This window comes from Mytilus californianus, unplaced genomic scaffold, assembly GCF_021869535.1.
Source record: "Mytilus californianus isolate M0D057914Y unplaced genomic scaffold, xbMytCali1.0.p SCAF_10, whole genome shotgun sequence".
Taxonomy (NCBI): Eukaryota; Metazoa; Mollusca; class Bivalvia; order Mytilida; family Mytilidae; genus Mytilus; species Mytilus californianus.
The window spans coordinates 52,186,689-52,202,416 of NW_026262582.1; the positions used below are offsets into that span (position 1 = coordinate 52,186,689).

General features: G+C 31.7%; 1 protein-coding gene and 1 long non-coding RNA gene across 3 annotated transcripts in view; one reads left to right on the forward strand and one right to left on the reverse strand.

The window, feature by feature from the left end:
- The window catches only part of LOC127718790 (triple functional domain protein-like), a 273,187-nt gene that overhangs the window by 69,688 nt on the left and 187,771 nt on the right, over window positions 1-15,728 (reverse strand). The gene's annotated exons all lie outside the window — the stretch shown is intronic.
- On the forward strand, window positions 3,867-4,554 carry LOC127718861 (uncharacterized). Its single transcript, XR_007989987.1, has 2 exons — window positions 3,867-3,997; window positions 4,292-4,554. It is a non-coding gene; the product is annotated as an uncharacterized LOC127718861 (long non-coding RNA).

The following is a 15,728-nucleotide window of genomic DNA, read 5'->3' on the forward strand; positions in this document are numbered from 1 at the left end:
TTCATTAACTAAAGCATGGCTCCATGCTGGGGTTTGGATTTTTTAAAATTATATCTTGAACTTGTAATTAGAAATATGCACTAAGTATGCAATTATAACTGTTTTACAATAATTAACAGATCTATACTGATATTAATGCAGATCTAGTTATAGTCTTTTTCTGAAAAGGTCACTGGAACAGAATAGAAGCCAATGGTTCAAGCATCTTGTAATAACTAAGAAAGTGACACAATCAATTAGCAATGATTAAATTATTATTTTATAATTTACAGATGATAATATTAAAATTAGAAGTTAGGAGGGACACACAAGGTGTATCATTTTTATAGAGAGATAGCAAAATAGGTCTGGTTTAAAAATCAAAGGTTTAATTACAAATTACTTTCAATGGCACAAAACAATTTACCCACATAGATATAGAACAATTATAAAAAATATTATTATTATGAGTATTATTATCATTTTTCATACTATTTTTTTACCCAAATTATTAAGCTGATGAAATTGTTTCAGCAAATGACGAAAGTCATTGCAATATTTAACCACCCTCTATGGAATCACAAAAATGTGAACTTCTTACATGTTTGCATAACAACTAACCAGTAATATATCATTGGATGCCTGTGTAATTGACAAAAACACAATTTCTTTGCAGTAATTTATTACAATTTCCCAAATTCTGTATAAATAGATATTTCTTCTCACCTATATCTGAGAGCATAACGCCCCTAACCTCTGTCATATCTAAACTATTTTGCTATAAATAAAGTCTGTGAGAATCTGCAAAACTACTCTTGGTAATAACTTATCTCGGTTTCATTGCACTAATGGAATGGTTTGTTTCCTAATAGTACACAGAACTTATATAAGTATTAGATACACTTTGAGAGCCTTTTCAGGTCTAAATTATAAAAAAAAACAGCAGGACAAAATTATAGTTTTTAAATAAAAATGATTAATTTAATTGCTTCTATTAATGGAGAAACTCAAGGATTATATGATAATTTTATGTGATTTTTATGCAACAACAACTTAAATTTTAAACAGCCAAGCCAAAAGGTTTAAGATCTCAAAGATAAGTCAATGCATTAGTTTTTACTAATGCATATTACAAACTGTTTTTTTATAAAATAATCTTGACTAAAGTACAATTTTATAGACCAGGCGTGGTTCTTAGAAGTAAGAACTCGTCCAATCTTCTAAAGCATGTAATCACGCTATTTACAACATGTATATTTGGAGAGTTACATGATATTAGCTTCAACAACAATTATGTTATTTTGTATACAATTAATATACTAAAAATATAACATAAAACTGAATTATAGTGGCCCAGAGCCAAGTATTATTAAATTTGAACAAAGACCTTATAGGAAGAGAAATCCTTGAGCTATATAAAGTGCATACTAACATGAACAGAATTGGAAACTTTGGAAACTGACCATAAAAAACTTTATTAAGTAAAACAATTAATATTCTAGGTCTATGTTAGATGTAAACCAGGGCTTCCAAAATTATTTTTAGCCAGCCGGACATTTTATATTTTATCCCGATTTTAATCCCGTAAGACTAAATAAACAAAAGGCAATTATGGTAATCAGTTGCCGAGTTGGCCATCCCAATGATTGACATAATTTAAACAAAAACAATATTAAACTTTCTTTGATTCAAATTCGAAGTTATGACGTAAACTGTTAAATTGGCAGTGCATCATTCGAAGTGTGCAACATCAGCGTACTTATATCTGCCTTAGACTCTTTATTTGTGCAAAATAACGTTGTCAAAAACTTTACTTTTGTTTTTAAATCTACGGATGTTATCGTGACAATGGTAAAACATGGACCAGAGACGGATACGTAAATTACGTGTACGTTTGCAAAGCATGAATGAGTGTAAGTAGTTCTTTCTACGTTATTTCTTCAAGAAAATATTCGAAATAAACAAGAGATAAAGGTATCAATGACAATTTAAGCATTTTTTGAAGAAATTAGGATGAATAATTAAATTTCACACCTGCGCACACGTGTACTAGTTCAAACAGAGATATGTCTCTGGTTCAAACAACGTGGTTATGACGATTTTTCATTTTCACCTTTTTAATTTTTTCATCAAATCATATTTGTAAATGTATTTCTGATAATTTAAATCTTTTTGACTAAATTAATTAGATGCAAACCGGTGAAATGTAAGAAAACAACTTTGAATAGCCCGATCAATGTCCGGTTCGAAATAGTTTACCTGTCACCTGAACAGGTAAATTTCAGCTGTTCGACAACTAATTAACCTTGATAAAAATAAGAAGGTATTAAAGTAGGGGTTGTTTTGATAGTACTTAATGATCATGTCACTTTTATGACCGGAAATGTGTGGCTGTTAAAGGCAAAAGGTTTGGTCAAAAAGATCGTGTATTATGTTAAAATGACCGTCTCTTAAGAAAGTCTTGAAAACTAAAAAAGTAGATGACCGTTTCATGCTTTGCCCAGCCGGACTTTTACCGGACATTATACAAATGTCCGGAATATATGACCGTTTTGGAAGCCTTGATGTAAACCATTAGCTCCCACTGATTTATGGGGGATGCTGTTTCCCTTCCTGGACAGAAGGATGAAACTCAAATGTAAGTGTATCAGCTGTCCATGAAGAGTATTTACACATTGAAGTATTCCAGAGGCAATTGAATCAAAATTCATTGCAAATGTTTTTTTTGTTTTGTTTTTTTATTTTATTATTACTTTTTTTTTTATCTTTATGATTTCTATATTGTGCTGTTGAATTTGAAAAAAAGTATTTTCCAAAATTCTAATGACTAATTCTTCCTGATTCTGTGACCACATGATTAGCAGAAGTGTTTTGATTAACCCATCCTAATGTAACAACAAGAATAGGAAACAAAACAATTACTTCAAAGCAATGTGAAAATTTATCATAAAGGAACACTTCATTTCTGTTGTTAATACAGCCTTTTTGGTGAGTAACTACACATTTGAGAGATGCCATGATAAAATGATTAATTTTCATGAATATGGTAATTATAAACATAAGGGCTTAATATTAAATGTCAAGTTTTGGCATATGGCCTCACTTGTAGACAAAATAGGTTACTACTCATAACCACAGATTAGCTTAACTTCCTGAAGAATGTTGGTCTTTTAAGTTCAGAATTATCAAATATATGAGTATAAGGGAATTTAAAGGATGTTGATTTTCTATAAAATCTCCATATCGTCGCTGGGCTTCCAAAAAGTCGTATATGACTTTTTTGGCTAAAATAACTTTTTCACATAAATCTTCTTGGCGGAGGGCAATCTTTGATATTTCAAAATAGCATACAGTTAGACCAATCAAAACATTTGAAATAAGGCATGTGACAAAATTGCCAATCTCAATTGCATGTAAATTTTGCTTCCAACATGTTGTATGTAAACTTGAAAAGTGTTGTATATTAATGGCTTTGGGAATCAAATACTTGTACATTTCTTTATTTCTGTTAAAATAAGTTTAGTTTTTATGTAATCCACAAACGTCAATTTTTTTATTTCACTGCTATTTACAACAAGAGTGCACACGCTGAAATGTCTCGCCTTCTTTACTAATCATTGATATTATGTTGATAGTCCTAAATATAAAGCTTTATTACAACTGTCACATAAACTTAACATTAACCAAGTAAACTAAACATTGACCAATGAACCATGAAAATGAGGTCAAGGTCAGATGAACCATGCTAGGCAGGCATGTACAGCTAACAATTCTTCCATACAACAAATATAGTTGACCTATTGCTTATAGTTTAAGAAAAACAGACGAAAACACAAAAACTTAACACTGAGCAATGAACCTTGAAAATGAGGTCAAGGTCAAATAAAACCTGCGTGACTGACATATAGATCATAAAATATTTCCATACACCAAATATAGTTGAACTATTGCATATAGTATTAGAAAAAAAGACCAAAACTCAAAAACTTAACTTTGACCACTGAACCATGAAAATGAGGTCAAGGTAAGATGACACCTGCCAGCTAGACATGTACACCTTACAATCATTCCATACACCAAATATAGTTGAACTATTGCATATAGTATTAGAAAAAAAGACCAAAACTCAAAAACTTAACTTTGACCACTGAACCATGAAAATGAGGTCAAGGTAAGATGACACCTGCCAGCTAGACATGTACACCTTACAATCATTCCATACACCAAATATAGCTGACCTATTGCATGCAGTATTAGAAAAAAAGACCAAAACTCAAAAACTTAACTTTGACCACTGAACCATGAAAATGAGGTCAAGGTCAGATGACACCTGTCAGCTAGACATGTACACCTTACAATCATTCCATACACCAAATATAGTAGACCTATTGCATACAGTATAAGAAAAACAGACCAAAACACAAAAACTTAACTATAACCACTGAACCATGAAAATGAGGTCAAGGTCAGATGACACCTGCCAGTTGGACATGTACACCTTACAGTCCTTCCATACACCGAATATACTAGACCTATTGCTTATAGTATCTGAGATATGGACTTGACCACGAAAACTTAACCTTGTTCACTGATCCATGAAATGAGGTCGAGGTCAAGTGAAAACTGTCTGACGGGCATGAGGACCTTGCAAGGTACGCACATACCAAATATAGTTATCCTATTACTTATAATAAGAGAGAATTTAACATTACAAAAAATCTGAACTTTTTTTTCAAGTAGTCACTGAACCATGAAAATGAGGTCAAGGACATTGGACATGTGACTGACTGAAACTTCGTAACATGAGGCATCCATATACAAAGTATGAAGCATCCAGGTCTTCCATCTTCTAAAATATAAAGCTTTTAAGAAGTTAGCTAACGCCGCCGCCGCCGCCGCCGGATCGCTATCCCTATGTCGAGCTTTCTGCGACAAAAGTCGCAGGCTCGACAAAAATGTTCAAGTTCACATACGACATTTTGGAAGCATGCATTTCAACAAAATTTTCAAAGCCTGTTTGTGAGATAATGTTTTGCTGAAAAATTTATAATTTACTATATTTTGGAAGCCCAGCGACGATATGTCTTTTCTAGCATTGAAACAACAAAAGGGTATATAATCCCTTTAAACCACAACTTTTAACCTGTTATATGGATAGCCTAGCAGATGAACTGAAGGATTGATGCACACAATTGAAAACAAACCCCCCTTTTTTCCCCTCCTCTTTTTCTACTCTTACAAGCTGTTACGTAGAGCATACAAATCTATAAATCTTAAATATCATTTTCACTGACTGAAAATTGAAAATCAGTAATACTCAGCTTCACAAACTAAAATTCTATGAACTAGACTACCACTGCATCATTGCCTGCATCTCTTCAAAGTAAACTGTTATTACATAAAGTCAATAAACTTGATTGAGTCTATCTTTCATGTTTATTTTTCTATCTTAATATTTTATTATTTGTATTATATAAATGTGTCTGCTGATATGAGGGTCCTGAAGAGAGGGGGTCTTACTATTCTTATAATAGCTGGATGTCTTATACCACAAAAAAGGACGATACAGAAGAGAGGGCAAAATTATACTTATATTACCAGGTGAATAAAAAAAAGTCTAGTAATTTGAATAATAGCTGGTAAAATGAGTAAGGAAATACAAGTACAAAGTATTTGTTCAACAACTGGTGTATAAAGGTTACACAAAATAGCTGGTATATAAAAGTTACACAAAATAACAGGTCTGGTGTATAGGGTTACACAAAATAGCTGGTGTAAAAAAGTTACACAAAATAGCTGGTGTATAAAAGTTACATAAAATAACAGGTCCGGTGTATAAGGTTATACAAAATAGCTGGTGTTACATATATAATGAAGCTACCACAGAAAAGCTGGTGTTACATAATAATGCAGCTAAATAAAAGTATCTAAAACAGCTGGTGTATAAAGGTAAAAAAAGAAAAGATGGTGTAAAAAGGAAGTGAAAGAAAAGCTGGTGTAAAAAGGTTAACCAAAACAGCTGGTGTACAAAGTTAAACAAACAAAATAGTTGGTGTATTGTGCTACCACAAATACAGATAACTGGTGTATAAAGGTACTATCTTAAATAGTTTTTGTATGAGGGTAACATTAAATAGCTGGTGAATGAAGGTAACACAGAAATGCTTGTGTATGAAAATAAATCAGAATAGCTTGTGTATGAAAGTAAATCAGAATAGCTGGTGTATGAAGGTAACTCAGAATAGCTGGTGTATGAAGGTAGCTCAGAATAGCTGGTGTATGAAGATTACACAGAACACAGCTGTATGAAGGTAACACAGAATAGCTGGTGTATGAAGGTTACACAGAACAACTGGTGTATGAAGGTAACTCAGAATAGCTGGTGTATGAAGGTTACAAAGAACAACTGCTGTTTGAAGGTAACACAGAATAGCTGGCGTATGAAGGTTACACAGAACAACTGGTGTATGAAGGTAACTCAGAATAGCTGGTGTATGAAGGTTAAACAGACCAGCTGCTGTATGAAGGTAAAGGACAGAATAGCCATTGTAAGAAATCCCAAAATTGGAGTGGGACCTAAACACTTGTTTAACTATAACTGATGAATATTGGGTAACAAGAAGGTCACTCACTCAGTTGTTTGCTTATCCTCCAGTGCAAATTTTTCATGCAATTATCGAGGATGAAGTAACAAAGGGATGGGTCTAAGATTTTGAAAATAGCTTTTGATTAAGAGAGGAAAATATTTGTAAATAGTGTATTATTGAGGATTAACTCATGGCAACAAATTGTCCAGTCGCAACTATTACAACCATATCCAGCACAATAACATGTTTATAAATATAATACATATATGAAACCTGCTTGGGGATTTATTAGATTGACAAGCTGTGTCCGATTATTAACCTGCTAGTTGACAGGATGTAAAAGTCTGCAGGAGGACATATTACATTCTGCCTTTCCAGCTGATCAGTCTGAACGATAAGTGCTAATGGAGGAAAAGCAGCAAATACCAATTCTTAACTCAATTTCACCTGGCCAGATATCAAACTTATGACCTCCAAAACTTGAGGAGTCTCAGCACTCTAAAAAGAAACCTGACACAGATTATGAAATGCAAGAAAATTTGATGGAATCAATTAGGCAAAATAAGAACAATATTTTAATATAATTTATAGCAGCTGTCAGAGAAAGTAAGATATTGTTATTTGAATAACTGTTGGGCTGGTCATATAGTGACCAAAGGGAGATTATACTTGTTTGTACCTATACATAACACTAGATTTATCCAAGGATGAAACAATTTGTGTTTTTTTGTCTGTACATTATAACCAAGTAAAGAAAACAGAAAGTATATAACAAGCAGCAATGACTTTTTGAATACAGAAACCTGTTTAGTACAGATGAAAATCACAAGTTATTGCTTTAAAAACAGCAATTACAGTTTTTTTTTAACTCTGAATTCAGTCAGTTTGAAAGATTAGTTCTGTAGAAATAAGTAAAAATCAATATTTGGAAGACAATCAAGACATCTCAAAGTTTTCATTCATGTTTGTGACAATTGGCTTTATATTCACATCAATTTTGCTAAAATAAGTTGAGGTATGCTTCTGTGTCCACATTAGTGCATTATCTAAGAATATTTGAATGGAATCCTATCACATCATAAAAAAGTTTCAGGCTAATTGAAGAAGTGTAAAAACTATTAAACAGTAAATCATATTTTACGAGGTAACCTCAAATGAAAATCTTTTCATCTTCAGAACATCATTTGTAAGTTTACTTAAGACGTTTCTTAGCTGAAATTAAAATGTCATTTCCCATTTAACATTCTTGAAAGTGAATTCCCAGAATGTTAGTCAATCAAAAAAATGCAAATACTAATCGTTTAGTTTTAACGATTTTATTTAGACTTAGGTTCCAGCAAATTTAACTTTTTGTTTACACTTTTGACCTCAGATTAAGATCAGCATGCACTTTTATTGCTCATTACATGCATGTTAAAAATCTAAAAGTGAACTGTCTTGAGTGGAAAACTATTGTAACTCACGCACTAGCAACAGTAGGAAAATCTATATTTGATATTTCATACACCGGATATAATTAGAGATATCCTATACAATTATCCCTTGAAACAGAAATATCTTATAATCAAAGCGCAAGGAGTACATATATTCCATCTCTGAACAGTAAAAACAAATATGCTATATCTGTCCATGAAACATCTTTGCTTAAGCCAAGGGTTACGATCATAACCCTTGGCTAGCCAATATGTCCATGAAGGGTCATGCACTTTTTCCATACAGTGGTTTCCCTAGAGGGTTTTTGCATGGTGATGCTCTAATGCATTTATTTGGATGGGGGCCCCCATCCTTTAAAATTTGAAATTTCCAGTTATTCTATACTTAAAATTTGTGACCACCATCCTTTCAGTCAATTCACCATTATTCAAAATATTTCTAGGGAAACACAGATCTATACTATCGAAATGTAATTTCTTCTTATAAACTTAAGTTTATCCCCCATTTAATCTTCAAAGCCAGAACTAGATCTGGAAGAAATCTTGTCTTTATTCAACTTGGGAATCCATCAACAGACAGATTCTGTTTTAGAACCCTCTGATAGGTAAGTTGGCTGTTTGGCAACTCTTTAATAGAATGTAGCATTTTGTTTGTTGACTTTACAAATTAAATCACAAGAATATCTTTTCAAAGATCACTGAATCTTAATTATTATGAGTAATTATGTCAGAAAAACAAGATTTTATCTATAGTCTGTTTCTCATTTTAAGCATGCTGTGTTCTATGTATGCTCTGTTTATTATCTATTAACTATGAGAGGCTTCAAAACATGTCGTGCAAGTGCAGTTTATAATGTGCTTAGAGAGTACTGCAAACAGTTTGGTAATAGACATTTCTATTGCTTTGATTTTCAGAGTTTTACCTGAGGAAAATTTCATTATTCAGTTGATAAAATTGATTGACTATGATAGAATACTTCATCAAGGTAAAAAAAAACAATGGCTATAACTGCAAATGTCTCCTGCTTTTTAATTAGTTGGTTACAGTTAATGAAAGTAAATGAAGAGAAGAGCTTCAAATAAAGAAATTAAGTATGTTTGATTTGAACTTAAGGAAGGATATGTTCTGCAAATTGTCAGACAATATCATAAGGACCATTTTATAAGTGCTACACCGCAGTTCCGCAGCTAAGTGGGATAAGAGCCTTTTTTGACCTAAATTTCATTGACACTTGAACTTTTAATTCAACATTTTGATTCATGTCCATTTTTAGAGTTGAGAAAAAATAAAACTTAAAACCCATGACATCACTAAGTTGTCACTGTTGTAATGAAACCATAAAAAACTGCTTCTAAGCACTTTAGTAAAAATACATTTTGGTCAATTTTGTCATGGTTTTCAGCTAGACCGGTTTATTTTAAATTTCAGGATTTTTCAGGTCCAAAATCTGTTTCAGGTGCTTTATTTTCATTTTTTTTTTTTTATGATCCTCAGATCCTAGTTCTGAACTTCTTAGAGATAAAATTAATGTGATGCGTTATTTTTTGCAATTTTATCAAAAATAAAAAAAAATTAGCAAAAAATCAACACCTAGTTAAAATATCCCACTGCACATAATTTATTTCTGATGCAATAAAGTACATACAACCTTACCAGACTTTCTTTTCTAGAGATTATTCTTTCATAAAGGACAAAAAATCAGAAAAAAAACAGTAAAATACTAGGAATACAACCTAAAGAAATCTCAGGAGGATTTGAAACCCCAATGAGCTATACACAGTCTCTATATCAGACATTGTTTGCATGCTGAAGCCAAAACAGATCTTTCTCTTGGATAATAAAAATGTCTTATGTTGTCTTATATCCAGACATTTAAATGTTAGTGCTCATAGTTCCTGTACTTTTAGAACATATTACACAATAACATAAATTAGTCACTACAAAATCCTCTCTAAACTATTATCAGCACAAAATGACACAAACAAGGTAATTAAGAGATAAAAACTTCCAAAATTTGTTTGAACAGGGATCAACAAATGTATAGAAACTGCAAATCGTTCAAACAATTTGAAAAATCTTCATACCCAGTAATACTATTGAGAAGAACAGGTCATGGACAATCTTTAATTGGCTTACCTTAATTGGTTTACGCAATATTGAAAGGATTTCATTTTTTGGGTAATTGATATCAGGAATCGAACAAAAACAGAAATAAACAGGCTTTAGTTCCAGTTAAGGAGGTGTCCAACCATATGAATAAATACTGCCTATAAATCACAATTGTTTCTGATTTAAAATTTAGAGGCCATAATATTTAACAAAATACATTAAATATGGTTAACTTGGTGAATTCTCAAAATAACAATTAATAGCAGAAACTAGACATGATGTCTGCTCTTATTATTTTAGTCTAAGTTGATACTTTTTTTTTTATTAAGTGTCTGACTGATGAGTCTTCTCGCTACAAAATCATAAGCCTTGTATCCTTGATGAGTCTTTTTAGAGGATACTTCCAAAATTTTTAATGACACCGGTAAATAAACCTTCCCTGAAATGCCGCTCTCTTCATTTAAAATTTATTTCATGACAGGGGACATAAATTGTATTGGTCAACATCAGGCCAAAGAGTAACTCAAATATTACTGTGGACTGCAGCTCACTGATATGTGAATAACGGACGGCTGAGTGATAAGGCTAATACTTTAAAGAATCTATAGTTACATCTCAGTGGAACTTGAAGAAATGAAAAAAAAACTATCTAATTTTTACAGTTTGTTTTTATGTTGCTCTGTTACACCACTGTCCCAGGTTAGGGGGACGGTTGAGCCCTCACAAGCATTTTAACCCACCACATTCTTTATGTGCCTGTCCCAAGCCAGGAGCCTGTTGTTCAGTGGTTGTTGTTGGTTCATGTCTGTCATATTTGTAAATTATTTTGTTATAAATAAGGACCTTAGTTTTCTTGTTTGAATTCTTTCACATTTTTCATTCGGGGTTTTACTCATTGCTTAGGACTGTACGGTTGCCTATAATTGCTTACATCAAATTAAATGTGTAACAGACAGACAAATAGACAGACAGACAGATGCAGGCCAGTATAATCTATCTCCTTTGGACTGAAAATATAATATTTATAACTACGACAGTATGTTGTGAAACTAACCTGATTCTCAGCACCATCATTTTGTCGTGGGCTGTATGGTCTATTTTCCTCTGGGAATTCCTCCACCTCCATGGACAAACATGAACAAAACTTTAACGTTAGTTTTCCTTTAACTTTCCTATGTTTCCCCATCATAACCACTTACAATTTTTACCACTTTAATCTAACTAAAATATCCTTGTTCCCTAGTAGGAAATTAGCTGGACCACTTGTAGGAAACTCTCAACTTTTAATTCTAATCCAATTTTCAGTAAATTAAGCTAGACTACATGCATGCAGCATAAACTGAATTTTCAAATTCTAATCTAAGTTAAGTCTTAATAATGTGGTCTGTGCTCACAACGGTAATAAAAAAACCTTCTAAAATCCTTTGAATCCACTTTCACTATATATAAACAGATATATGCTTTTTAAACTTTATATACTTTGCTTATATATTTTCATAGTCAGCTATGTTATATTTTCCATGATGATGAAATACTGACATTTGTCGGTGAACTACAATTCCAACTAACGGTTATTATGAAATTAATTATATAAATTCATATAAGATATATAGCAATAATTAGGTGATAATTTGAATCAATCTTATCATTAATAATAGCATGTATCATTGTCTGCCGCCATATTTTTGACAATGTTTGCCAATTTTCAACATCTCTCCTATTTGTTAGTGTCCCATAAATCGGATATAATAGAGAAATGACTGTCTATAGCCAGGAGTACATCAATTGACATGTTTATGTTTCACCTCCATGTTTAACATATCATATTTGCATGTATTATCAATAAATTAATGTCAAACTATCAGTTCAAAGTGTGAAAATTCCAATAGAGAGGCCTGCAAAAATAAACGATAAAAAGAAATACTTCCTACATTGAGGAGGACCTTACAATCTCAGTCCTGATTTGTTACAAAAGTTCTTTTTACGTCAAAGATTTCCCGAATCATGAATCATACCATGGTTCCAAGTCAAACTAAAACTTTCGTAACTACGATTGAAATGTCTGGCTTGGTCCAAATCCTGTTTACACATTCACGCCAATCTTATCCTACGAAATGAACAACCATTCAATTTTTAATCAATTTCTAATCCAAGGAATCCTTAGATCTTCCTGTCTTATCTGATTCCTATAACTTCAAACTAATCAACACAAATGTACATATCTTGTCCACTTTAAAACTCAGCTGATAAAAACATGCAGTATATTGCCTGTCCACTTTAGAAAGGTTAATATCACTAGTCAATCATGACATATATTGGCGGGATCACTATAAATATAAGTAAAATATGTTCGTCAGCTGTCACAGGTCAATGTTTGTTATTTGATTAAAATCCTATAATCCTAATATTAACAGGTCTGATATCAAATATGGAATTTTGGCAAGAGCATATATTTATAGATTATTGGTATGCAAATTAAAAAATATATCAGGTAATAATTATCAATTATCCATAATCAGCTGAATAAAAGATTTTATGGAATTGTGGATATAAAATTAAATTGTTTTTAAATTTGCTAGTTAAAACCTAAATATAATGCCAGTAAAAAATTTACTTTGAAATTTTTTATTTCAATGAAATGCAAAATCACGAATAGATTTTTAAAATCTATAATTATCTGTTTTGAAAAAAAATGTACTTTTAAATCAGTTGACTTTATGTATATTAAATCTGACGAGTCTTGAAAAAAAAATGCAAGTTTTGGTCCTTTTACAGTAACTTTGTGGTGTAATTTTCTGTTCTGTATCAGGTTTAAACATTTAAAAAAATTAGTTTATTTCTTAAACTCTTAAGAAATGGACATTTCCCCCTTATCTCTACCTATAAAAAAAGCTTAAAAGCTGCGTAAAAGGAAAGTGAATTTTACAATCACTTCACAATGTAATCTTTGAGTTTCTACCAAGTGTATCAATCATTCTATTAACATCCACCACAGAAATCAATGAGGAAAACTGGAAATCTACCGCAAACAAATAATTTCTTACTTCAGTTTCCAATAATTCCAAAATAACGCACAGAGAAAATCTCACACAACTCCCTTTTAAAGTCAACTGCTGATAATATTCCTTGTTCCAATTTATTCCAAAATCTTTCAGTTTGACTACTAACTTCTTCACCAACAATTACTTTTCTTTGTAGTAAGTCGTTATATGCTCTTTAAATGAGTTACAACTACTTCAACATGCAACCCTTCATAATTTAGAAAAAAATCTCATTTTCTTCTGCAAACTTGTTTTGTCAGCTTCTAATAGAAACATCAAATATCCAACGTTAGAGCCAAAAACATTTTCACTACAATGACATGAGTTTTGAATTAACCATACAGCACTATATTCTATTTTTCTTGAACTCATGGGCATTGGTTTTTACAAGTTCAGAAAGATATGGAAACAATCCAAACGGATGCAGGTTACATGTCCTTGTAAATCATATTTGTTTATTTCATATAAGGCAATTTAACCCTTAATTGTGTCAAATATCAACAAACAACTATATCCTTCCACTAAATGTATCAAATGTTTTCTTCAAATACATTTTATGTAATGTATCTTCGCAAAAAAAATCTTTATACAAACAAATAACATATTCAACGAATACTTCTTAACAAGGCTCCATCGATACATACATTAAACGAATCATAAACTCCGTCTTAATAGTTCAAGTATCAATTATTTCTCTCCCCTCACAATGGGAGCACTGTTTCAATCATTTTATCCGTAAATTACCTCAACAGATTGAATAGCAAATTACAGTATATATATATGGTATGTATATAAATTTAAACCCTATTCAGCTTCATCTTTGTTCAAAACCATACAACACTTCATGATCAGTTGATGATCCCCGTCTATTTATTAAACTCCCCAGTCTTTTTAATATTTAATTCAACATCTTCAATTGCCAGTCACCCTGATCAGGCATAATTTAATCAATAGCATCCAATATTTGTCCTAAATTTGTTTTTCTTTCAGTCAATATCCAACAAATATATATATTTATAGAAACCGACTTAGATAATTAACCAATATCGATTGGCCTATCGACACATTTTTATGTTTTCAAAAATTCTGATTCGATATTTTAACATGACAGTGTATCTAATTTTAGTCTTTTATTTCAAGCATTTTAACCTATTTTTGAAATCAGGATCAATACCTAGAATCCAATACGGAATTAAAGACTTGCTATTAAAATTTCCAAGTTGTCTCCGTCATTGTGGTTTATTCTTCCATTTGATCAAACACATTACGTTTTTAAAATTAAAATTCAAAACAGCATACATACATTTAGAAATAATATGCTCAATTGATTTTTTGCATGGTGTTGTCCTAAATAAAAACAAAGATTTCCAACTGAAATCACCTGGCTGAGTGAGAAAGATTTCCAACTGAAATCACCTGGCTGAGGGACTAAGTAAAATACACAGGTAACTGGGGAATCAAATGAAAGGGCTTACCCCTGAAGCAAATGTAAGGACATATTATTGTGAGTCTTTTTTCACTTTCCTATTTGTTTGCTTTACATGTATCTCAGAGCAATTTTTAAAACTGTCAGTTAATTATCAGTTTATTGCATATATATTTACATATAACAGAGACAATACCACTGCACATTTTCAATAAATTCAATAGTTAATATCTCAGAGCAATGTTGAACAAAAATATTTACAAGTATTGCATGTTTTTAGGCTAACCAATATGTGAGTCACCAAGTGATTTTCACTTTGCCAGAAATCTGAGGTTGTAGAATTAATTAGCACAAGTCTATTGGCCCAACCATTATCCTAAAGTTGTTCTTTTCCTAGTGTGCCATGACAATAGGAACTCTATAAATCGAACCATATGCTTAGACAACTTTCAAAATAAAAACCTCTGGCCTTTGTTAGTCTTGTATGTTTTTTTTAATTTTGGTACATTTATGTGTTACAGAGTTTAGTGTTATCTCTGAACCAGGATAAATTTTTGTTTAAGGGCCAGGTAAAGACGGCCTCCATGTGCGGGATTTTCTTGCTGTGTTGAAGACCCATTGGTGGCCTTGAGATGTTTTCAGCTCTTTGGTAGAGTTGTTGTCTCTTTGACACATTCACCGTTTCCATTCTCAATTTTAATCTTATAAAAATTCCAAGGAACATAAAATTCAAATTTCCAAACAAGTCCATTAAACTAGACTTCTAGTTATTGAAGAAGCTCAAAATTCATAAAAAATATCACACATATAATCTTTCAAACTTTCAGCACTTAGAAGAAACTATAAACTATTAGCTAACAATTGCTGAAGCTGTTGTCAATTTTTACCTTTCAGCTAAAATAAAACATGTACATGACCAGCTGTTGATATGACCTACAATGAAACATTTCAACTATAAAAATGTTACAAGGACACTCAACATATGTTTTACTTTTTAGTATAATTGTTCAATAAAACGACAAAATGCAACAACTTATCTAAGATGATTGATTGATTGTTGATTGCTTAATGTCCAGTGGCAAATATTTCATGCATGTTCAGGACAAACTTATCTTACAAACAAAAAGATGAAAAACAATGAATGTAGAACAC